Below are 25,179 nucleotides of genomic sequence, written 5' to 3' on the forward strand. Positions count from 1 at the left end.
CCACTTTTAACGCCTGCTCTGAGCAGACGTTAAAAGTACCGAAAATAATGGTGCAAAAAAATCTCTTAGATTTCCTTGTGCCATTTTTTCGTCCCCCCCTAACAGGGGAAAGTCTTCCTTACATACATTATGCCTGGCGCAGGCATAATGTGGCGCAAGGGTTTACAAAGTGGTGTAATGCATTCATTGTGCCACTTTGCAAGTATGGTGTGGGGAAAATGCCACTTTAGCGCCACCTTAGTGTCAAATAAATTATGCCATGGCGGTGCTAAGGTGGCACTAGGGGCTCTTAAATATGCCCCTTTAAGTTTACTTTTACTAATAGTAATTTTACGAGGGACGACAGAGACTACACACTCGTGGGGGAGACTCCACACATAAAAAATAGGCCTGTCTTATCTTTTTATGTGCAGAGTTCTCTTCCTCTACTGCTGAGTCACCGCATTTATAACATTACTACTACTAAAATTAAACCCATGGTTTGTGTATACCAAAAAATATATACATTTACACAAAAGTGTAAGTTTATCTTTGTGACTTATACCCAAAGAAATTTGCAAACACAGAATCCCATTCTACGTTCTGAGAATCAGGAATGGCATACTTGTACCTTCATAAATGAGAACTGAAAATTTAGAAATTCCATCAGTTTGATGTAATGTCTGTATTCGTTAATTCAGTAGACTAAGTCAGTTTGTAGGTGCTTCTAGTGAGTTCACTTTAAAAGTTGATGAACATTAACAAGCACATACTTTGTAATACTCACCAACAATTTGCAGATAGTGGTGAACCCTCAAAATGGACACACATTTTCTTCTATTAATTGTAAGTGTACTTTCAAAGAGAGAATTTGAAGGAAACATCAGATTATTTAATATAGGTGTTAGAGAAATATTTTCTCTCTGCAGATTAAGTAAAATGCGTGAATGCACATTTCTGTTAGATTTATACGTTTTGAATTGTACACCTGCTTACACTTCTGCATGCATAAATTGTACCACATCTGAGTAGTTCTGGAAACCTGTGTTTGTCTCTGATTTTCAAGACTAATACTGTAACTCTTTATAATTTCCACAAAAGTCAGAAAAATTATTTCAAAAGTAGAATTTATCTGGGGGAGCAAAGATCCCACTTTCTGACAGCTTCTTGTGATTCATGTCTACAGTGAATTTTCTTAACATGGAAACCAACCCTAAATCGTCTCTTGATAAGCTGTTCTACACAGGTTTTTTAACACAAGATACTTAGGGGCTTATTTATCAGAGGATTGCGCAGCCGAAGTGTCACTTTTTCTGACATTCCAGTGCAAACCTCTCAACCAAATCTATGAGGGAAAGCAAAGCCACTTTGCGTGCCTTTAAATGGCCTCATAGTTATGGACAAAACATCTCAAGTTGCTGCATTGCCTTACTGTGCGCCAGGGGAGTGTTCCATGGATGTTGCAATGGGTTTTCCCATGGAAGACCCATGGATTTTAACGCTGCCTCAGATTTACTTAATAACATAAACCTGGGGAAGAACTAAAACCTTACACCTCTCCAGGAGCGGTGTAATAAGGAGAAATATTTTTATTTCCCCTGGTTTTTTCCTCTTTCCCTGTGTGCTGCATTTTGCAGCACAAATAGAAAGATAAAAATGCCTTTTGGGATTGTTTTTGTGCAGAATGGTATCCCTCATGCACAAAACAATCCTGCATGCAATGCAGACACCCTTGCACCATAGTGCAAGGGTGCCTGCTTTGGGGCTAGGCAGCTAATTGTACGCCAATGCAGGGGGGAAAGGTCAGGAATGCACCCTTTTGCAGAAATACGGTGCATTCCTGCCCTTTCACACTGGTGTAGGGCAGCACAGGAAGAAGACTTGTGGCGCTGCCCTATGCCAATTCCCCATAAATAAACCTCTCTGTGCCTTCCAGAGGCAGGATTACACAGATTGCATAAGTGCTTGTGGCATTGGTTGGAATGCAGCCCCCAGGGGATTGCAAGTGGTTATACTATTTGCCAGACTTTAGAGTGTTTGATGCATCATTTATACATCATTGTCACATAATATGATTTACACTGATGTCGGTGAAATGTTACACTATTTTTCTGAATCTTATAAATTGCTGTAGTGCCACCATCCATGTATATGCATTACCAGTAAGTGAAGTCAGCAGTTACACTGACTGCCCAGTGTAAAAAATCATACTTTGTACTGGTTAGTCGACTCATATGTGAAAAATAAAGTTTCAAATATGTTTGAAACTATTTCAGCCTTTTTATTATTTCATCGGTGAAGTAACACATAATAATCTGTTTATATATTCATTACTTTATTTATTTTTTAAAATAATAAACTTTTTTTCTTCTAAGTATATGATCACATGGATCATCTCTATACTTTGGTCTTCCCACTACATTTATTAAATACGTGAGCCCATACTTACTTAAAAAAGAATTTCAATTAAAGCATTGAAGAATTGTTTTTTAAGTTTCAAACATACTTTTAAGTTTTTAAGTCAGATGTTTGGCCATGAATTCTTCCTTATTAGCTTAAATCCTTTGAAGCCAATACTGCATAAGGGATTCTGGTACAGGAGGGAGATTCTGAAGATGTGAGTTTTGGGACCTCTCTTGTTTTGTACAAAATGTGTAAGGGGAGCCTGGGGCCACAAAAAGCAAAACTCTGTTGGAATGAATCTTTTGCATTTCCATCGTGGCCAAACGTGGTGCTTTTTGCGAGGGTTACAGTGGACATATTGATTTTAGAGGTTAGGTTTACTCAATGAGTTCATTATAGGTCTCACAGTATATTTTGGGGGGCATCTTGGCAAGTAGTGGAAACCAATGTAGTTCTTTCAAGGCAGTTGTAGGAGTGCTCACTCTCTTTTGCTGATGATTAGTCAGGAAGCTGCATTGGAACATGCTGGAACAGCAGTAAATGTTTAAGAAATGAATGCCTAGGTAGTGGTTCAGATGCTCATAGGGTGGAGGAAGCACTTGATTTAAGGTAATAAAAGTTGGTTGGATCCAAGCTCTTTGTGTTTCTATATGGTCGTTGAACAGAGTGAAAGAGAAAGCACATGAATTCAGCAGATGATAAAAGGTGTCTAGAGAATCCATCTACATTAATTGTGTTCTGTCTGGTGTCAGAATAGTGTTGTCAGAATAGTGCATGACATGAATATTGAGGTTAAATAGCATCTCCAGCAGTATTGCCCTTCTGAAGTTAGCAATAGAACATCTCCACCTAAAGGAGCAATCATTTTGTAAACAATATTTGGGAGAGAATATGTATGTATGTCGATATTGCTGCACAGTATAACCTGACTTGTATCCTATTGTTAAACTCCTACTCAAGTGTTTCTTCTTTATTTAGTTCAAAGTCAGTGTTACTTCAGTTGAGTTTCAGCCATACTGCTGACATTTAGGTTTGAATGAGGACCACGCAAGGTTAAAGTTTAATTTTGTCATTAGAAGGTCATGATTTGAGTTATAGCTGGATCTTGTCAGCATTTTGGTAAATATCAACATGTTGCTGACAGAGAAGTACTTCTAGTGACTCGATGTATCGAATGAACGTCAGGTGAGAGAGAAGAGATTCCTCTGGACTCCAACAAGAGCCATTCCATGTATACAATTTGTCAGTTAGGTAAATGCACAAGGTAATAGTGTCAACTACGACCTGGAGAGTTACAATATCAATGACTGCTCACAGATAAAGCGGCACCATGAGACACGATTCAACATCATCACTGACTATTACAATGTTTTCTAGTATCTGAATGTGTCTGTGCTACAACAGGGCAAAGGACTGATTGAGCGTGCTGCTGGAGGTCATGGGGGTGAATGTGCTTTTGAAGCTAGTGAGCTACTCTTCGTCTGAGAATGTTCATGGGAAGGGAGATGAGGGGCATAGGACTTCTTATATGGGTTAAGGTTGGATTTTTCAAAGAGGGGACAGATTTGGTCATTGTCCAGAAATGAGTGGAAGACACTTGCAAGAAGAGAGGTTTGACAGTTTTTGAGAGTGTTGCAAGGGCCCCAGAATGAACAAACAGAAGTGCAATTGGTGAACGCTTATATAATCTCAAAAGCATTGCTTTGTCCCCCTCTGTGAGCACTGGGCAATAGAAAAAGCACATTTGGCATAATATGCGCAAATAAATATAAAAAGTGAAAAGGAGAAAACATTACATCTAAAGTACAGATATCAATATGTATACATAGAAAGGAATGAAAGGTATAGTATACATGACTCAAATTCAACGTATTTGATAGCCAGAAATTCACTGGATCCTCTTTTTAAAATGGTTTCTGTTGGACTTTTTGCTTATGCAGGGTCATCCCCAGACTTTTTTGCCTCCTGCCTCCTATATTTTTCTGACATGTTGCTGTTGGCTTTTCAACTCTGAGCACTTTACCACTGCTAATCAGCGCTAAAGTGCATATGCTCTCCTGTTTAAATTGTATGTAAGTGGTTTATCCATGATTGGCATATTTGATTTACTAGTAAGTCCCTAGTAAGGTGCACTAGAGGTGCCAGGGCCTGTAAATCAAATGCTACTAGTGGGCCTGCAGCACTGGTTGTGCCCCCCACATAAGTAGCTCTGTAATCATGTCTCAGACCTGCCACTGCAGTGTCTGTATGTGTATTTTTACACTGTAAATTCGACTTGGCAAGTGTACCCACTTGCCAGGCCTAAACCTTCCCTTTCCTTACATATAAGGCACCCCTAAGGTATGCCCTAGGTAGCCCCAAGGGCAGGGTGCAGTGTATGGATAAGGTAGGACATATAGTAATGTGGTTTATATGTCCTGACAGTGAAATACTGCCAATTTCGTTTTCACTGTTGCAAGGTCTGTCTCTCTCTCATAGGATAATATGGGGGCTACCTTTAAATATGATTAAAGTGTAGATTCCCCTAGAGAGTAGATGGACAGGTGGAGTTTGGGATCCCTGAACTCACAATTTAAAAATACATCTTTTAGTAAAGTTGATTTTGAGATTCTGCGTTTGAAAATGCCACTTTTAGAAAGTGAGCATTTTCTTGCTTAAACCATTCTGTGACTCTGCCTTGTTTGTGGATTCCCTGTCTGGGTCAGTTTGACAGTTGGGTTGTTTTTCACCTCACACCAGACAGTGACACAAAGGGAGCTGGGGTGTGATCTGCATTTCCTGATTAGCCATCTCTGCTAGGAGGGAGGGGTGGAGTGGTCACTCTCATCTGAAAGGACTGTGCCTGCCTCTGACAATGCTGTCTCCAGCCCCCTGGTGTGTGTCTGAGGCCTTGCCTGGGCAAGGCAGGATTTCACAAGAAGGTGTGAGTCCCCTTTGAAGAAAGGTGACTTCAAAGACTAAAATGGGTATAAGAAGGGCACCCAAACTTACAAACTTTAGAAACACTTCTGGAACCAAGAGGAACCTCTGCCTGGAGAAGAGCTGATAGCTGAGGAAAACGTGCTGCCCTGCCTGTGACTGTGCTTTGTGGAGCTTTCCTGCAGTGCTGCTTCTGCCAGAGTAAGAGGGCAAAGACTGGACTTTGTGTGCCTTCCATCTTGAAGAAGAAATCTCCAAGGGCTTGATGTAGAGCTTGCCTCCTGTTGTTGAAGTCTCAGGGATAGCAAAGACTTCTTCCTGCCAGCACCTGGAGTCTCTGGAGAGACCCCTACTCTGCTCTGTGGTGCCCTTCCAGTCCCTGGGACCCTGAAAGGAGAGGCTGGCAGCCTAAGGATAAAAATACACGCACCGAGCGCCGTGCGGAGAAAAGATCGACGCGAATCCGATCGCGGCTGAGAAAACGACGCGACGCCGGTTCCGCAGCTGAGAAACGACGCCGCAGGAAACGCGACCGAAAAACCGACGCCCGGAGCAGGAGAAACGACGCGCAGCATCGCTGACGGAGGCTGAGAGATCGCACCCTGCGCCGCGGGACTTTCGGATCGTCGTGTGGCTGGCTTTTTCAACACGCACCGCCGTGCCGAGTTGTTTTCGACGCACACAGCCGTGCAGGGTTACTTTCGACGCACACCGCCCGTGCGGGGTTATTTTTGACGCAAACCAGGTACATTTACACGCTAGCAGCGCTAGTGTGTTGTTACAACTACCTAAAGACTCTTTTTATTTTAAACCTTTAAAAAATCATAACTTGACTTGTGTATGTTGGATTTTTGTCGTTTTGGTCTTGTTTTGTCTAGATAAATATTTCCTATTTTTCTAAACTGGTGTTGTGTCATTTTGTAGTGTTTTCATTAAGTTACTGTGTGTGTTGGTACAAATACTTTACGCCCAGCACTCTGAGGTTAAGCCTACTGCTCTGCAAAGCTACCAAGGGGGTAAGCAGGGGTTAGCTGAGGGTGATTCTCTTTTATCCTAACTAGAGTGAGGGTCCTTGCTTGAACAGGGGGTAACCTGACTGTCAACCAGAGACCCCATTTCTAACAGTTTCGTTATCAACTCACAACAAATAGTTTAAATAAACGTCTTGTAAAAGGGGTGGGAAAGTATTTCGAGATTTTATGAGTGACCATTATTTTTTCACTACTGCCCTCCCCCAGACATTAGACCGGACAGCTTGTACAGCTGATTTCTCATGCATCTCTGTTTTCACCCAATATTAGTTTCTGTACAACATTTATGGATTTAGGGGCTACACCATCAGAAACTTGTATAATTACAACAACAGGCTACGTATGTTGAATGTGGAATGGTCCATGTACTCGGACTGTATTAACCCCAAATATCGCTCACTATGCTTTTCAGGTGTTTTGGAATAGCATGGACCCATCTCTTCCTTTGTTCTCATCAATGATATTTAGTTAGTTTTGAAATTTAGATAGTCGGCCTTTTAGCTGGAGGCCTGCCATTCCTGCCTGATGGAAGGAAAGGTACATTTTCAAGGCAATATAATTTGCAATCCTGAAGGTTACTGCTGTGTGAAGGGAACTGTCAGAACCAGGAATTACAATGTTATATAACCTTTTGTACAGAAGATTAATTGGATGAAGCAAATTAATTATAAATTAGGAGCATCCTGCACATGCCCTTTTGTAGTGAAATACTTGTGTTTGAATCTAATTCACCTTGATTCTGGCTGGGGGGAACAAAAAGCAGCCATAATACATTAATCAATACCACTCGAAATCTAAATGTACTGCAGAGGGATGGTTAGGTTTTAAGTACTTCCAGATGAAATGGTCAACCGTGTTCCGCATCTATTGCTAGGGTTCTCGGTGTGCAAGTTTTCTTTCTGCGCCACATCACCTAGATTAATTTTCTGCCCTGTGAACCGTATCATGAGTGAGGCTTTAAACTGGATAGCTAGCTTTAAATACACCCAGATTCAGTAGAGCAATGTGCATGTATAAAAGACTAGCCATCAGAAACCTCCTCGGTCTCACTGGTAAGGTGATTACTGAACTGCCTTGGGGGACTCCCTCCGTCTGCTGGAAGTAAATAAACAATTCCTGTGTGAATGGCTGTTGTAAAATCAACTGGAACTTCATTAATGGGGATTTAATAGATTGCTGTGTGCACTGATTTGGGGTGATAGGAGACACCCCAGTATCATCTAGAATTGTAGGAGTCAGGAGAGTTCAGTGTTGAGACGTTTTCCACGCTAATATGGTATCTGAAGTTTCCTATGTGTGAACGCTGTTACTTTATAATTAACTCCAGCATTTCTGTTTGCCACATTGATGTACACACTTTATCGCTTCACAGTTAGTCTTTCCACAAGCTCTTCCAGGAGGCCACCCACTTGTCCTTCTGAGGGCATTTGCTTGGAGTTATTTCCGGACAATTTCTGATTGTTTGTGTCTTTTTGGTTTTTCTGACACTTCGTGTGATTTTGTTCCTTAGGAACACATTTTCCAAAGAGTTTATTTTACTACATAACTGAGCTTTGCATGCCTCCCAGATCATGGCCACCTAAAGTATGCCTCTTCCCTGTGGATGTTGTCTTCCATGGTATCACTGATTTTCATGCACAGACATTAACAGTACCTTTTCTAATACTGGACAATTGCATAGCCAATGCATTTGGGGTGTGGGCCATCATGGATTTTGCTTCAATTACTTTGAAGATTAACACCACTCATAATTGTGGTCATGTAGACTCCAAAACCTAAGGTTTTCACCTTTTCTTCAATGAGCAGCTCAATTGACACCACACCAGGGGCCCAGGATCTGGGGAGCACCTCTTGGTGATCAGGAACTCACTCTAGAAGAGGCCAGCAGTAGTCAAGCAGGCAGGCTCAGCTGCAGTTCCAGGCAGGTTCAGTGCAGCAGATCAGCTGGAAAGTTGCAGGGAGGCCTCTGGAGCTTGACTCGGGCAGGCCCAGCTGCCAGTCCAGGCATATCCAGTACAGCAGCTCAGTTTGACTGTTCCTGGGAGGCCTCAGGAGCTTGTTATGTTCCTGTAGCTCTAAACAAGATGCCAGTCAGCTGACCTCTGGAGTCACTTCAGCCTGGGATGAAGGGTGCAGGTTCAGCCTTCTTCATCAGACAGCATGGCAGGTCTCAGGCTGCTACAGTTGCAGATCTAGACAGGTTTAGTACAGTGGGTAAGCTGGGTGGTCCTTCTTCTGTAGTATCCACAGGTCCAGGAGGGTACGGCAGAATGAGTGTGCCCACCCCCATTTTATACCTGGCCCCCACTTTGAAGTGGAAGAAACATCTTGAGTCTTCCCCCATTAGAGGTGTCTGGAATTTTCTTGCCCTGGTTCCATTATGTTTGCAATTTCAATATGCTAGTGTGATGTCATTTTGTATTTGAGCTAAGGCAGAGTCATTTAATTGCAAGTGTGACAGGTGACAGTACCACCTTCCTCATCAAGTCAGGATGTTTCATCTTTCCAGCTCCCAGCCCCTCTATTGTGCGGTTGTCTGGGAGGAGTATAAAAAGACCAAATACACCTAGTCATGTGATCCTGAAAACGGGCTGACAGCACTACATTTTTGTGGTAAATACAGTCTTTGTGTGAGGTAAAGGTAAATTTCTTTATTATAAAAACAGACCGCTGCGATGTCGTAGCCACCGCCTCTCAACCGTCCTCATGACTCGAAACGTCTCGAGTGCGCTATCGAACTCGAGACGCGAGTCGGGAGGACCCGACCACAATACTACATTATCCTCTTCCCTTATAAAATAGCAAACACATTTTTTTTAAACATTGCACATAACTCATCAAGCAATCAAACTAGAAGAGAACAATAACAAAAAAAAATACACAACATTGAAGGAAAATAAAACACAAAATCATGACACAACTAATACATTTCATCAGAAATATAACACAATGGATGGATTCACAAGGTTAATGGTATCTCAAGGGTTTCACCCTTTGTCTGCCACTTCCGCGTGCATAACATTCAAGATCAAATTTATCAACACCTCTAGGATTTGTTTCCTCAGCAACGGGTGCACTATGAGATGGTTTGCCCTGACACACAATAGATTGATCAGAACCACACATTTTGTTAGGAATTTCCTTGACCTTAACCACCTTGTCAACATTCAACTAATTTCGCAAATTTACTCTAACAGCATTACCACATATTTTGTCAATTACCATGGGTTCTGAAAATCTATTTTCTCCTTTCTTCCTGTGAACAGGTAATTTGATTCTAATCTCATCCCTTACTTCAAACTGATGGGGATAGACCTTCTTTGATGAACCAAAATATTCCTTTAGCTTTGTCTGTGCCATCCGGACATTATTCCTGACAACATCATCAATCATACTCAAATCACTTGGAAATCCAACCAGGACAGATCTTAGAAGATCGTTTCCTTGCACGCAATAGTTTGAAAGGAGAAACACCTGTAGATGAATGGGGGGGTTGTGCGATAAAACCAAAGCATAGTCCATACAGAAACTTGAACATTTGACTTGCTGGCAATAGCTCATTGCACACAATTCCTCAACACTCGATTCATGCGCTTTACAAGGCCATTAGTTTGAGGATGATATAGTGAACTTTTTATATGTTTGACATCTCCTTTGAGTAAAATTCTTTAAACTCATGACTAACAAATTGCACACCATTGTCAGAGGCAATAGCCGAAGGGAGCCCCTCTCGTAGAAATACATCTCTCAAAAATTCAACAACATTTTTTGATGAGGGATCACTTATAAATTTGATTTCAGGCCACTTAGAAAGCTAGTTAATTTAGACAACAGCAAACCTCAATGAAACTGGTAAGGCATTGAAAGGACCAATAAGATCAATTCCCAGCTTTTCCCAAGGTCTAGAGGGTAGCTCAATAGGTTGTACTGGTGGAGTCTTCACATTGAACCCCTTTTCACAACTGTTGCATATCACACATTCCTACACACAAGCATCAACACATTGTTCCATTCCAGGCCACCAAAAGGTTTTAAGTAACCTGCGCTTAGTAAGTGTCCTACCTAAATAACTCTCATGCGCAGCAGCAACTATTCTTTTCCTCAGGCTCTCCAGGGAACAAACCCCTCACCCCTCATCAGGATGTCGTCTTCAACTGACATTTCACTTGATACTTTGATGAAAGTTTGGAACTGAATCGAAACGTTTCTCTCTCTGGGCTACCCTACTTTTACAAATTTTTTAACCTGAACCAACACCAAATGTTTTGCCAACTCCCTTTTCCACTCACATTCACTTATCGCACCCATATCTTCTAGATCAACAGCTGCTATAAAACAGTTATCAACATCATCCTCCTCTTCATCCTCACCAACACCAGCTTCTTCAAGTGTCGGGAATCTAGATGAAAAATCTGCTCTGACGTTCTTGTTGCCTGGAACATAACGGACTCCAAAGTTATATTGTAATAATTTTGTGACTAATCTAGAAATACGAGGTGTTAATTCTCTGATTTTGTCTCCAGTCAAAATAGAAACAAGGGGACTATGATCTGTGCACAACACAACTTGTTTCCCCACACATACGGATAAAACTTCCTTATAGCCCACCAACATGCCAATAATTATTTTTCAATAACAGAAAAGTTTAATTCAGACCCACTCAAAACCCTTGATGCATATCCCAAATAATTTTCCACACCTTCTTTCGCTTGAGTCAACACTGCACCCACACCGAAACTGCTGGCGTCCACATCTGGATCAAAAGGTTTCAAAATTTTAGGTCCCACTAATTGCGACTTGACCTACTCAAAAGCCTCCTGACAATCCTTGCTCCAATCAAAAATAACATTTTTCTTTAACAAATTTGTCAAAGACTTAGTTTTAGCAGCGTAATTACTCATGAAGCATGAATAAAATTCACACAAACCAATGAGGGACTTCAACCCTGTTTTGTCAGACGGTGGAGATGCATCCATAATCGCTTTGACTAACCCTGGTTTGGGTTAAATTCCTTGTTTGGAAACAACATGTCCTAAATATTCAACTCTATTATGCAAAAATTTGCATTTTTCACTTCTAAGAACCACTCCTCTTTCCTGCATGATCTTTAACACTCTTCTCACAATGTGATCATGTTCCTCTTTGGATGCTGCATGGATCAAAACATCAACTTGAAACACAGCTACCCCTTTTTATGTCCTTTAACATCTGAGACATAACCCGTTGAAAAACAGCTGCTGCCGAAGCTAACCCAAAAGGCATCCTGCAATACTGAAATGTACCTAAAGGTGAAACAAAAGCAGTAAGATGTCTTGAAGCTGGATCTAAAACAATCTGATGGTACACCTCAGCTAGATCCAATTTGGAAAACCATTTTGATTCACCAATAGTGGCTACCATCTCTGTAATTTTGGGTTAAGAATGCAAATCTACCCAAATATGTTTATTCAAACTGCGAAGATCAACACAGACTCTCAAATCACCATTTTTCTTCCTTGCAACAACCAAGAGGGACAACCATAAAGAGGATTCTATAGATTCAATGATACCCTTCATACACAAATTCTTCAACTCCTTTTCCAGTTTGTCCCTCACACTGAATGGTACACTCCTGAATTTATGTTTCACTGGAATGGCTCCATCTTTGACTTTTATCACATGAGTAAACCCCTCAATGGTGCCCAATTTTTCTGAAAACACCAATGGGAAATCCTTTATTAGACTGGCTCCATAATCATTTGATGGCCTCAAGACCATTTGAAACAAACCCTGATGAAACCATCCCAATATGTTTAGTCCTTTTATTGCTACGTAACTCTTGCCAAATATTTTCCTTCCATTAAATTCAAGTACATCTTCAAAATACCCTGCTAATTCAATCTTTCTCCCTTCATAGGACGCAGGTGCTCTGTCAGGCACACAGAGAGTTCTCTCTCCCCAAACCCCCTTGCATAGTTCTTGAGTAATCATTGTGATCCGAGCCCCCAGAGTCTAATAAAAGCTTGACAACGTTGTCACCCACACCAATTTCAACATAAGGATCTACACACATAGTAGGGTCACCAGTCTGATCCTCTGTAACAATCATTACCATGTCCCTGAACTCTTCGTGGATTCTGTCTATATCACTATCAACTACCTCTGTGACATTTGTTACCCCTGAACTATTTGTATACCTCCCTGAACTCTGCTGAGAACCAGCAATTATTGTGCCACTCTGACACACTTTGGCAAAATGCCCAACTTTGTTGCACTTCCTGCATATGGCATTTTTAGAAGGACAGCCTCTACCACTCTTAAAATTATTTAAATTACCACACTGAAAACAAATACTGTTTTGCTTAAAAAATGGTTTGGAAGAAGTCTTAGTTAATTTTAACATTTTTTCATCTTGAGATTTCACCAATCCTATATTCTCTGTCATTCTGGATTCTAATTCCTTCACCAACAATTTAGAGGTCTCAATGCTCTTTTCAAGTCGTAATGTCTCATCAAGTGTTGGATTACTCATAGAAAGAAACTTTTGCTGGATAGTTTTATCTGTGCATTTTGCAATAAATTGGTCCCTGACCAGCTGGTCACTGAACACCTGAAATTGACAGTTGGCTGCAAGTTTTCTCAAAGCTGACACAAAAGTATTCACATGTTCACCAGGATTTTGTTCTTTTTTGAAAAACTTGTGTCTGATAACCACTAACCTGGGTTGTACATCAATTTTTTTAACTGTTTCAGTATACTTATCAATCTCTTCTCCTTCATTCAACACCAAGGCAGGAAGATGCTTAAAAACGGCTCTCCCTTCGAATCCTAGAGACTGCAGTAAAATATATTTTTTCCTTTCAGGACGGAAACGTGATGTACCAATTGCTCCTAGGTACATTTCAAATGCATCAAACCAATTTTTCCAGACAATTGGTGGATTACCAGGTGTCTCCAAAAAAGGTGGTGGCGGATTCACAGACTTCATTCTGATCCAGAGTTCATGTGCTGAAGGTATGTAATGTCACTGAGTTTGCACTGCAGAAGATAACGAAGGCTTTTGAACCCCAGTAAACAATTTATCACTTTATCTTCTTTTACCGTGCTAGCTCCATGCGGCGCATAATATAAACCAGAACATGAAGATAAACCAACATCTGTCTAAAATAAGGTCCAAAACAGATCGTGCACAGCAAGCACTAGTAGTTCTGTTCAGTTTAAGAAGCCAAGAAGTATAAATAGGCTTCCAAAGTTATATTCCACTTAAAAATAGGGTGCAGTACCTTTTTACCCATAAGATGGCAATGTTGGACTAAAATCCAGTATAACTGGCTTTACCTTCTTCTCCAAAGCAGCAGAAAAGGAAAGTAGGTAACCAATCAGGAGTTGATGTTACCAAATATCAGCAGGACTTCCTGAAAGCCATGACGAGGAAAACGGGTCCGACGCAGCAGTCTGAACACTCTTCGCCAGGTTTCTTGTGGTAAATACAGTCTTCTCGTGAGGTAAAGGTAAATTTCTTTATTATAAAAACAGGCCGTTGCGATGTCATAGCCACCGCCTCTCAACTGTCCTCACGACTCAAAACGTCTTGTGTGCGCTATCGAACACGAGACACGAGTCGCAAGGACGCGACCACAATACTACAATTTTTAGGACATTTTCTAAAAGTGGCATTTTCACAATTGTGATTAAAATCTGATTATACCTTGAAAGATGGTTTTAAAATACAGTTCCTCAGACACCAAACATGTGATATCGACCTGCTCCCAAACGAAGCTAGCACTTATTAAATTTAATAAGATAATGCAATATCAGCCCATGGGAGAAGTAGTCTTCACAGTAGTGAAAAACAAGTTTGGGAGTTTGTCACTGCCAGAACATGTGAAAGTTAAAAGTATTTGTCCAACTTTTTAAAGACAATGCACCCTGTTCTGTGGGCTGTTGAGAGCCTTCCCTATGGGTAACTTATTTGTACTGAAAAAGGAGTTTGAGGATTGGCAAAAGATTTAATTTTGAAAGTCACATTGGCAGTTTAAAACTGCCTATGCAGGCTGCCATGGCAGGCTTGAGAGATGTTTAAAAAAGCTACTTAAGTGGGTAGCTCAATCAGGCAGGCAAACTAGTAGCGTTTATTATACATGCCCAGTGTACAGATAGTATCACTTTACTAGGGACTTAAAAGCAAACCAAGTGTGCCAATTGTGTGTAAGAAAAGGTTACCATGTTTAAAGGAGAGAGTACAAGCACTTTAGCACTGGTTAGCAGAGGTAAAGTGAGCAGAGTCCTAAAACCAAAAAAAAACAAGTTCAGCAAAACAGAACGGGGTGAAGGCAAAAAGTTTGGGGGTAGTGTAGGAGGCTGGCCTGCTTTGTAGTGGGCACCTTAGGTACTTACACCTTATACCAGGTCCAGTTATCCCTTACTAGTGAAATGTAGTAGTGTTCTAGCAGCTTAGGCTGATGGAGGTAGCTATAGCAGAGCAGCTTAGGCTGAATTAGGAGACATGCAAAGCTCATGCAATACCACATATAGTTAGACAGTACTTATGCACAAGTAAAGACAATACTTAGTGTTGCCAAAAATAAAGGTATTTATTTGGATGACACAGTACCAAAAATATCTTGGGGACAATACTCCTTCTGAAGGTAAGTATTATACACAATATATACACTAGACACCAAAATTAGACAAGTAAATAGTCATAGAACAATGCAAACAATAGGAAATGCTATGGAATGCAAAGGGAGAAAAAAGGTCTGGGGCAACACAAACCATATACTCAGAAATTGGAATGTGAATTACGGATTCCCCCCTAGACAAGTGTAGTGTGTGCAGAATCACTGGGAGAGTAAGAATACAGTAAAGGTAAGTAAATCACCCTACCCCAGAGCCCAGAAAACCAGGAGTAAAGTACTGCAAGTTTCCTTACGACACACTACACCTCGTGATTGGGATTTTGCAGAAACCAACCAAATCTGCAAATAACAACTGCTTGATTCCTGGATCTGAAGACCTGCAAAGAAAGGGGACCAAGTCCAGAAGTCGAAAGAAGTTCCAGGAAGGACAGGAGCCCCTGCCAACCCAGAAGAGGGTGCAAAAGAAGAGTCCCTGGTTAGTTGAAGACTGCAGAAATGCACCGTAGGAAGATGCCAGCAGGTTCCTGCATGATGCAAAGGATGTCACACAGTGTGAAGATTGTTACAAATGTGATTTCCTGTTGAAAGTTGCCAACAAGCCTTGGTTACGACAAAAGTGCTTTTTGCATCAAAGTGGCACTGGATGGACCCAGGAGGGACCTGGGGGCCTCAACTCTGTATGAGGAGGAAGAGGAGGCTCTCAGCACTTTAGAGAGGCCTCCAGATCCCAGCCAGCACCCACAGGAGTCCAGGACACGGGGACAAAGGAGGTGTAAAATGCGGTTGATGCAGCACAACAAAGGAAGGTCCGACACCTCCAAAGAACAACTCAGAGAGTTGATCATTGCAGGATGGAGTGCTGGGGACCGGGGCCAGGCTGTGCATGAAGGAATTTTGCGAATAGTGCACAGAGGCCTCAGGAGGTGAAGAAGACACAGTACACAGGGGTACCATCACTCTCAGGGAAGACAAAGTCTTACCTCCTCCAAATTGCATCAGCAGGACCTCAAGGCAGTCTATATCGATGATGTCCACCCTCTGTGTCCTTAGTAGCATGCTCGTCGCTGTGACAGGGGTTCAAGGGTACTGGTCGTCATATTGGAAGGTGCCTGCTGGACAGGGGAGTGACCTCATGGGAGATTTCTTTGGTCCTTCTGGTGCAGGATGAAGACAGGGAGTCCCCAGAGCGTGCACACCATGAAAACTGTTGCAGTTGCTGACTTAGAGCTGACGTTGCAGAAGAAAAGTATCCCTTGTGGATACTTTGTTGCTGTTACAGTGGTTCCTGGAGTAGGCTGCGGTTGATCCAAGGTCAGAGGATGATGAAGTAGTTGTAGAGGATTCCTGAAGGAAACTTGCAAGCAGAATCTGAAGAGAACCCGCAGGAGAGACCCTAAATAGCACCGAGAGGGGGATTGGGTACCTTATCAGGTATGGACCTATCAGGAGGGGTCTCTGATGTCACCTGCTGGCACTGGCCACTCAGAGCCATCAGAGTGCCCCAACACCCATCAAATCAAGATGGCTGAAGTCTGGGGCACACTGGAGGAGCTGTGGGCACCACCCCTGGGGTGATGATGGACAGGGGAGTGGTCACTCCCCTTTCCTTTATCCAGTTTTGCGCCAGAGCAGGGGACAATGGGTCCCTTAACTGGTGTGGACTGGTTTATGCAAGGAGGGCACCATCTGTGCCCTTCAAAGCATTTCCAGAGGCTGGGGGAGGCTGCCCCTCTCCAGCCTGTAAAACCTATTTCCAAAGGGAGTGACTGTAACACCCTGCTCTCACCCAGGAGGGCAGAACCCTGTCTGTGAGGTGGCAGCAGCTGTAGCTGCAGTGCAAGCCTCAGAGAGCTGGTTTGGCAGTACTGGGGTTCCATTGTGGAGCCCCAAGGGTGCATGGAATTGGCTCCCCAATACCAGATTTGGAATGGGGGAACAATTCCATGATCTCAGACTTCTTACATGACCATATTCGGAGTTACCACTGTGAAGCTACATATAGGTATTGACCTATATGTACTGCACGTGTGTAATGGCATCCCCGCACTCACAAAGTCCTGGGAAATGGCCCTGAACTATGTGGGGGCACCTTTGCTAGTGCAAGGGTGCCCTCACACTTAGTAACTTTGCACCTAACCTTCAACAAGTGAAGCGTAGACATATAGATCACATATAAGTTACTTAAGTGCAGTGAAAATGGCTGTGAAATAGTGTGTGCACTATTTCACACAGGCTGCAATGCCAGTCCTGTGTAAGGGTTTGTCTGAGCTCCTTATGGGTGGCAAAAGAAATGCTTCAGCCCATAAGGATCTCCTGGAACCCCAATGCCCTGGGTACCTAGATACCATATACTAGGGACTTATAAGGGGGGTCCAATGTGCCAATTGAAATTGGTAAATTAAGTCACTACCCCACAGTGACAAATTTAAAATCAGAGAGAGCATAAGCACTGAGGTTCTGATTAGCAGAGCCTCAGTGACACAGTGAAGCACTATACAGACACACACATTAGGCCATAAACTATGAGCACTGGGGTCCTGACCAGCAGGATCCCAGTGAGACAGGCAAAAACATACTGACACACAGGTAAAAATGGGGGTAAAATGCAAGGAAGATGGCACTTTCCTACACAGCCCCCGCCCTAAATGAGGGACAATAAGGCTAACCTTGCCCAGATGAGTCTACATTGTCTAAGTGGAAAAATCTGGAGAGTCCATCTGCATTGGAGTGGGTACTATGTTCCACTGTATAGTCCATCCCCTGTAGGGAAATGGACCACCTCAACAATTTAGGGTTTTCACCTTTCATTTGTTTAAGCCATAATAGAGGTTTGTGGTCTGTCTGAACAATGAAGTGAGTCCCAAACAAGTAGGGTCTCAGGTTCTTCAGTGCCCAGACCACAGCAGAGGCCTCCCTCTCCATGGCAGACCAATGCTTTTCTCTAGGGATCAACCTCCTGCTAATAAAAGCAACAGGGTGATCCTGGCCCTCTGAGTTAAGTTGTGATAGTACAGCCACTACCTCTAATTCAGAAGCATCTGTTTGGACAATTAATTTGTGGGAGTAGTTTGGGCTCTTTAAGACAGGTGCAGAGCACATTGCCTGCTTACGCTCTTCAAAAGCTTTTTGACAGCTAGCTGTCCACAATACCTTTTTAGGCATTTTCTTACTGGTGAGGTCATTAAGAGGTGCTGCAATGGAGCCATAATTCTTTATGAACCTCCTGTAATACCCAGTGAGACCTCAGAAGGCTCGGACCTGGGTCTGAGTTGTAGGGGGGAGCCCAGTCCATAATGGTCTGAATCTTCCCCTGAAGTGGTGCAATCTGTTCTCCACCTACCAGGTGGCCCAGATAAACCACTTTCCCCTGCCCTATCTGGCACTTTGAAGCCTTGATAGTTAGGTCTGCCTTTTGCAGGGCCTCCAAAACTTTCCAGAGGTGGACCAGGTGATCCTCCCCTGTAGAGTTAAAGACAGCAATATCATCCAAATATGCTGCACTAAAAGCTTTCAAACCTTGGAGGACTGTATTCACCAGCCTCTGAAAAGTGGCAGGTGTATTTTTCAAACCAAAGGGCATCACTGTGGTAGAAAATGAAGTTTTTGCTTTAGCATCTTCTGACAACATCTTGATCTGCCAATACCCTGCAGTCAAGTCAAAAGTGCTTAGATACGTGGCAGATGGCAGTGTATCTATTAGCTCATCTGCCCTGGGTATACAGTGAGCATCTGTTTTGGTTACTGTATTGAGAACCCAATAGTCCATACAAAACGGCATTTCTCTCTTTCCTTCTTTGTTATGAAGTTTGGGGACAAGCACCACTGGGCTAGCCCAGGGGCTATCAGAAGGCTCAATAACTCCAAGGTCTAACATTTTCTGAACTTCAACTTTTATTTTATGCAATCTCTGACATGGTCAAGTTTCCTGTAAATCTTACTTTTGACAGGTAAACTGTCTCCAGTGTCAATTGTAGTTGTACCAGGTGTGAGTGAGAAGAGTTCAGAAAAACTGATCAAGGAGATTTTTACAGTCTTCCTTCTGCTCAGCAGTAAGTCAGTCTGCCAGAACCACTCCCTCCACCAAACCATCAGTTTCAGTGGTGGAGAAGAGATCAGGGAGAGGGTCACTCTCTTCATCCTGTCCCTCATCTGTAGCCATGAGCAGGGTTAAGTCAGCCCTGTCATAGTAAGTCTTTAGGCGATTGACATGAAGCACCCTAAGGGGGCTTCTGGCAGTGCCCAGGTCTACCTAGTAGGTAACCTCACCTTTTTTCTCTGCAATTAGATGGGGTCTACTCCATTTGTGCTGGAGTGCTCTTGGGGCCATAGGCTCCCATACCCACTCCTTCTGTCCTGGTTGGTACTCTGTCAGGACAGCCTTCTGGTCAAACCATTGCATTTGGAGCTCTTGGCTGGCAGGAAGGTTTTTGCTGGCCTTTTTCATGTACTAAGCCATTCTACTTCTTAGGCCAAGTACAAATTCCACTATGCCCTGTTTTGGAGCTTTTAAAGGTTGTTCCCAGCACATCTTAACAAGAGAAAGAGGACCCCTAACATTGTCACCAAATAGGAGTTCAAAGGGGCTGTAGCCCACTCCTTTTTGGGGTACCTCCCTGTAGGGGAAAAGGAGGCATGGTAATGGGACATCTCATCTCCTTCTGAGTTTTTCAGAGAGTCCCATAATCATTCCTTTGAGAGTTTTATTAAACCTCTCAACCAGTCAATAAGTTTGTGGATGATAAGGGGTGGTGAACTTGTAGGTAACACAACACTCCTTCCACATTGCTTTTAGGTATGCAGACATGAAGTTGCTACCTCTGTCTAACACCACTTCCTTAGGGAAGCACACTCTGGAAAAGATTCCCAGGAGGGCCTTTGCCACTGCAGGAGCTGTAGTGGTCCTTAAGGGGATAGCTTCTGGGTACCTAGTGGCATGGTCCACCACCACAAGGATAAACCTATTGCCAGAAGCTGTTAGAGGGTCAAGGGGGGCAACAATATCAACCCCTACCCTTTCAAAGGGCACCCCAACCACTGACAGTGGGATCAAGGGGGCCTTTGGGGTGCCACCAGTCTTGCCACTGGCTTGGCAGGTGACACAGGAGCAACAAAACTCATTTGTGTCTTCTGACATATGGGGCCAGTGAAAATGTGGAACAAGTCTATCCCATGTTTTACTCTGGTCTAAATGCCCAGCTAAAGGGATGTTATGAGCTAGAGTTATGAGGACTTCCCTGTACTGAAAGGGGATGGCCAGTCACCTTGTGGCACCATGTTTAGGGTCCCTTGCTTCAGTATAAAGGATATTATTCTTCCAAAAAACTCTGAGTGTGTCAGTGACATCACCATTTTGCTGCTTGACAGCTTGCTGTCTGAGGCTCTCCAATGTGGGACAGGTTTGCTGTGCCACACTCAGCTCTTCCCTGGCAGGCCCCCTTGCACCCAAAAGCTTAGCTGTATCAGCTTTCCAGCTCCTCTGATGTAGGTTCTGCACAGGGAGAGAATTCCTCTTCCTCAAAAGGGGAATCATCAGTGGAGGGAGGGACAGTGGACAAGGGTTTGCCCTTCCTACCCCTAGGTTTTGGGAGCACTTGATCCATTGTTCCAGGATCCAAGTTTCCCTGTCCTCTTTGCTTCTTGGCCTGAGCCCTGGTAAGAGCAAAGATATGCCCAGGAATGCCCAGCATTGCTGCCTGGACCTCCAGCTCCACTTCAGCCAAAGCTGAAGTCTCCAAATCATTGCCTAGCAAACATTCTACAGGTAAATCAGTGGCTACCACAACTTTCTTTGGACCAGTAACCCCCCCGATGAGATTCACAACAGCCATGGGGTGGCTTACAGTGTTGCTATGGGCGTATGTCACTTGGTACTGGTGACCAAGTAGGTGTTGCTCAGGGGCAAACAGTTTTTCCATCATCATTGTGACACTGGAATATGTGTCCCTGTAGGCCTCAACCTGAACACCATTAATCAGGGGTAGCTGCTTGTACTTATCCATGTTAAAGGGACAAGCAACTAAAGTGGCTGCGTCAATGCCATCATCAGAGACTAAAACATCCTCAGTCATCTCCCTAACTAGACCAACCCAACTACATTACCAGTGGTGATCCCAGCTACACCCTTTGACTGGCTATTAGTAGAGCTCTTCCCACCACCACTGCTATTACTAGGGGCACTAGTAGTTGCAGCTGGGGTTGTGGTGGTGGGAGGTTTGGTGTTTTTCTTTGTAGAATGACTGTCAGTTGCCCAATGGCCTTTGGCTGTACACAAATAATACCAAGGTTTCTTATCTTTGTGAGATGAGGATTTGGAGCCACCACCCCCAGGGGATTGTTGTGGTCCTGATGAAGACTCTGATGATTTTTATCTTTGTCCCCACCCTTGTCATGTGACTTACCATCCTTCTTCTTGCCATCCTTGACACCCCCTGTATGAGCTTTTCTGCTCACCCTTGTTCTGATTCTTGTTCTGACCCACATCAGATATGAGTCCACAAGATACTGATTGTTGGACCTGGCTTTTTGACTAGGTCATCCCCAAACTTTTTGCCTCCTTCCTCCTATTTTTTCTGACCTGTTGTTGTTGGCTTTTGAACTCTGGGCACTTTACCACTGCTAACCAGTGCTAAAGTGCATATGCTCTCTGTGTAAATTGTACTGTTGATTGGTTTATCCATGATTGGCTATTTGGTTTACTTGTAAGACCCTAGTAGAGTGCACTATATGTGCCTAGGGCCTGTAGATTAAATGCTATTAGTGGGCCTGCAGCACTGGTTGTGCCACCCACTTAAGTAGCCCCTTAACCTTGTCTCAGGCCTGCCATTGCAAGGCCTGTGTGTGCAGTTTCACTGCCACTTCGACTTGCCATTTAAAAGTACTTGCCAAGCCTAAAACCCCCCTTTTTCTACATATACGTCACCCCTAATGTGTGCCCTAGGTAACCCCTAGAGCAGGGTGCTGTGTGGGTAAAAGGCAGGACATGTACCTGTGTAGTTTATATGTCCTGGTTGTGTAAAGCTCCTAAGTTCGTTTTACACTGCTGTGAGGCCTGCCCCCTTTATAGGCTAACATTGGGGCTGCCCTCATACATTGTTGAAGTGGCAGCTGCTGATCTGAAAGGAGCAGGAAGGTCATATTTAGTATGGCCAGAATGGTAATACAAAATCCTGCTGACTGGTGAAGTTGGATTTAATATTACTATTCTAGAAATGCCACTTTTAGAAAGTGAGCATTTCTTTGCACTTAAATCTTTCTGTGCCTTACAATCCACGTCTGGCTAGGTTTAGTTGACAGCTCCTTGTGCATTCACTCAGACACACCCCAAACACAGGGTACTCAGCCTCACTTGCATACATCTGCATTTTGAATGGGTCTTCCTGGGCTGGGAGGGTGGAGGGCCTGCCCTCACACAAAGGACGGCCACACCCCCTACTGGGACCCTGGCAGACAGGATTGAACTGAAAGGGGACCTGGTGCACTTCTTAGCCACTCTTTGAAGTCACCCCCACTTCAAAGGCACAATTTAGTATAAAACAGGGCCTCTGCCCTACCACCTCAGACACTTGCTGGAGAAGAAATCTGAACCAGAACCTACATCTGCCAAGAAGAACTGCCTGGCTGCTCAAAGGACTCACCTGTTTGCTTTCTACAAAGGACTGCTGCCTTGCTGTTGGCCTGCTGCCTTGCTGAACTCTTGTCTGGCTGTATGGCTGTAAAAGTGCTCTCCAAGGGCATGGATAGAGTTTGCCTCCTGTTCCCTGAAGTTTCAGGACCAAAATGACTTCTCTTTTTCATTTGGACTCTTCGTGCCCCGAAAATTTTGACGCACAGCTTGTTCCGCTGTGAAAAATTCACCGCACACCGATCCAGAAAGACGCTGCTCGACGCGACGCCTGCGGTGCGACTGGAACTTCGACGAACGGCCTCGCATGGACAACTCTGCCCGACTTCCACAGGGGAAATCGACGCAACACCTGCTGTGAGAAAGGAAATTCCACGCACAGCCTCCCGGAACGATGCGCAGCTGGATAACAAGCAGAGGAATCCACGCACAGACCGCGGGACATCTGGTAATCCTGCGACCCATAGAAGGAGACGGTCCGCGTGCCGGATAACGACGCACGTCTTCCCCGAGTGAAAAATAACAACGCAAGTCTGTGTGTGAAGGGGCGAAACCGACGCACACACCATTTTTCCACGCATCTGCTCTTCTGTGGCCCTCTGCGGAGATTTTCCACTCCAAACCAGGTACTTTGTGCTTGAAAGAGACTTTGTTTGCTTTTTAAAGACTTAAGACACTTTATATCACTTTTTAGTGATATCTTTACAAATTCATATTGCATCTTTGATTGTTTTGACCTGCAAATACCCAGATAAATATAATATATTTTTCTAAACACTGTGTGGTGTATTTTTGTGGTGCTATATTGTGTTATTGTATGATTTATTGCACAAACGCTTTACACATTGCCTTCTAAGTTAAGCCTGACTGCTCGTGCCAAGCTACCAGAGGGTGGGCACAGGATAATTTGGATTGTGTGTGACTTACCCTGACTAGAGTGAGGGTTCTTGCTTGGACAGAGGATAACCTGACTGCCAACCAAAAAAACCATTTCTAACATTGGTGATCATCGGTGAGGATAGGACTTGTGTTTGTGCAGTGACATACAGTAGCTAAGTATTTCACTACCTACCCACAGTTGAGGGTTGTGAGAAAACAGGGCTGATTGCAGAGGCCCCCTAACTTTTTGCCCCCATTTTCCACTTTTTGCTGGTGTTTTCCTGACTCTGATGGTGCCCTGGGTACTGCTAACCAGTCCCAGGGCCTGTGCTCTGTATAAAATGAATATGCAAATTAGGCTAATTATAATTGGCCAAGTTAACCTACCTATAAGTCCCTAGTATATGGCAGGGCATGTAGGTTTAGGGACCACAGCATAGGTGGTGCACACATAGGTGCACTGCTGAGGTGCCCAGAGTCATTTTAAAGGCAGGCCTGCCTTGCTGGCTGCTTTTAAATTAAAGTTATATGCAAATTCGACTTTGGAATTAAAAGTAGTTACAAAGTCTTAAACTACCTTATTTTTACATATAAGTCACCCCTAAGGTGTGCCCTATGTGCCCCTAGGGCTGGGTGTCATGTAACTATAAGCAGGGACTTTATAAAAATAGATTTATAAGCCCTGGTGAGGTAAAAACAGCCAAATTCGTTTTTCCCTCATTGTAGTAAATGACCTTCATAGGCTAGAATGGGGAGACTTTGTTTTAAATTTTAAAAGTCTCCTTAAAAGATGCATACCAATTTGCTATCAAATTAATTGTTGTAATAAATCCCACAACTTCCAGTTGTTGGATTTAATATAACTTGTTCAGGTAAAGAGTTTTAGACTTTACCTAAAAAGTTGCAAATTTCAGCCCTGCATTGTTTTTGCTGCTGTGCTCTGATTGGCCAGCCTGTAGCAGCTTAGCCAAGCTGCCTTGATGAGGTGTGAAGTGGCCTGGCTTCACACAAAGGAATGTGCCTGTGGGAGAGAATCTCCCCTCAGCAGATGGTGAGGCAGGAAGGGGGAGGGCTGCCAAACTGTTCTTCAAAGGCAGAGAAGGACATTTGGAGCAACCAGCAACACCCCCACATCCTGCAACCCCAGACAACTAGGTGCCCCCTTGATTAGATTAGGAGAGGGGTGTGTTTATGATTTTTAGCCACACCAGTGGGTGGGCTCAGCCAGATGTAACCTCCAAAAATCAGATTCAGCCATGTTGGATTTTTAGAGAATGTTGCCTTCTGGGATGGATTTTTGCCAGACTTCCCAGGAAGTGGTCATCACAGGGGGACGACCCTGTACCTGATTGGAGAACCAGGACCCCCCTGCTTTTCACCCAGGAGCAAGGATAAAACTGGCAGACCTGCCCCCACACCTCAGATCCCCATCAGATTCCAACAAGGAAGAACTAAAGGAGAAGAAGGACTGCCCTGCTGGACCCCTGGCCTGCACCTGGAACATGCACTCAGAAGGACTGCACCAGCTGCACACTTGGGCTTCACCACAAGAAGGACTTTGCCTGGCTTCAACTGGTTCAAGGAGGGACTCCCTGTTTGCTACAGGTGAAAAATTGCTAACCAGAGTCCCCTGCACCAACTCCTGAAGAAAGCGACCAGCTGACCACTGCCAAGTGGCCAAAAAGGAGTTTGCGCCAGGTGCATTCTGGGAGTTGTAGTCCGCACCCCC

Source organism: Pleurodeles waltl, chromosome 5, assembly GCF_031143425.1.
Source record: "Pleurodeles waltl isolate 20211129_DDA chromosome 5, aPleWal1.hap1.20221129, whole genome shotgun sequence".
Classification (NCBI taxonomy): domain Eukaryota; kingdom Metazoa; phylum Chordata; class Amphibia; order Caudata; family Salamandridae; genus Pleurodeles; species Pleurodeles waltl.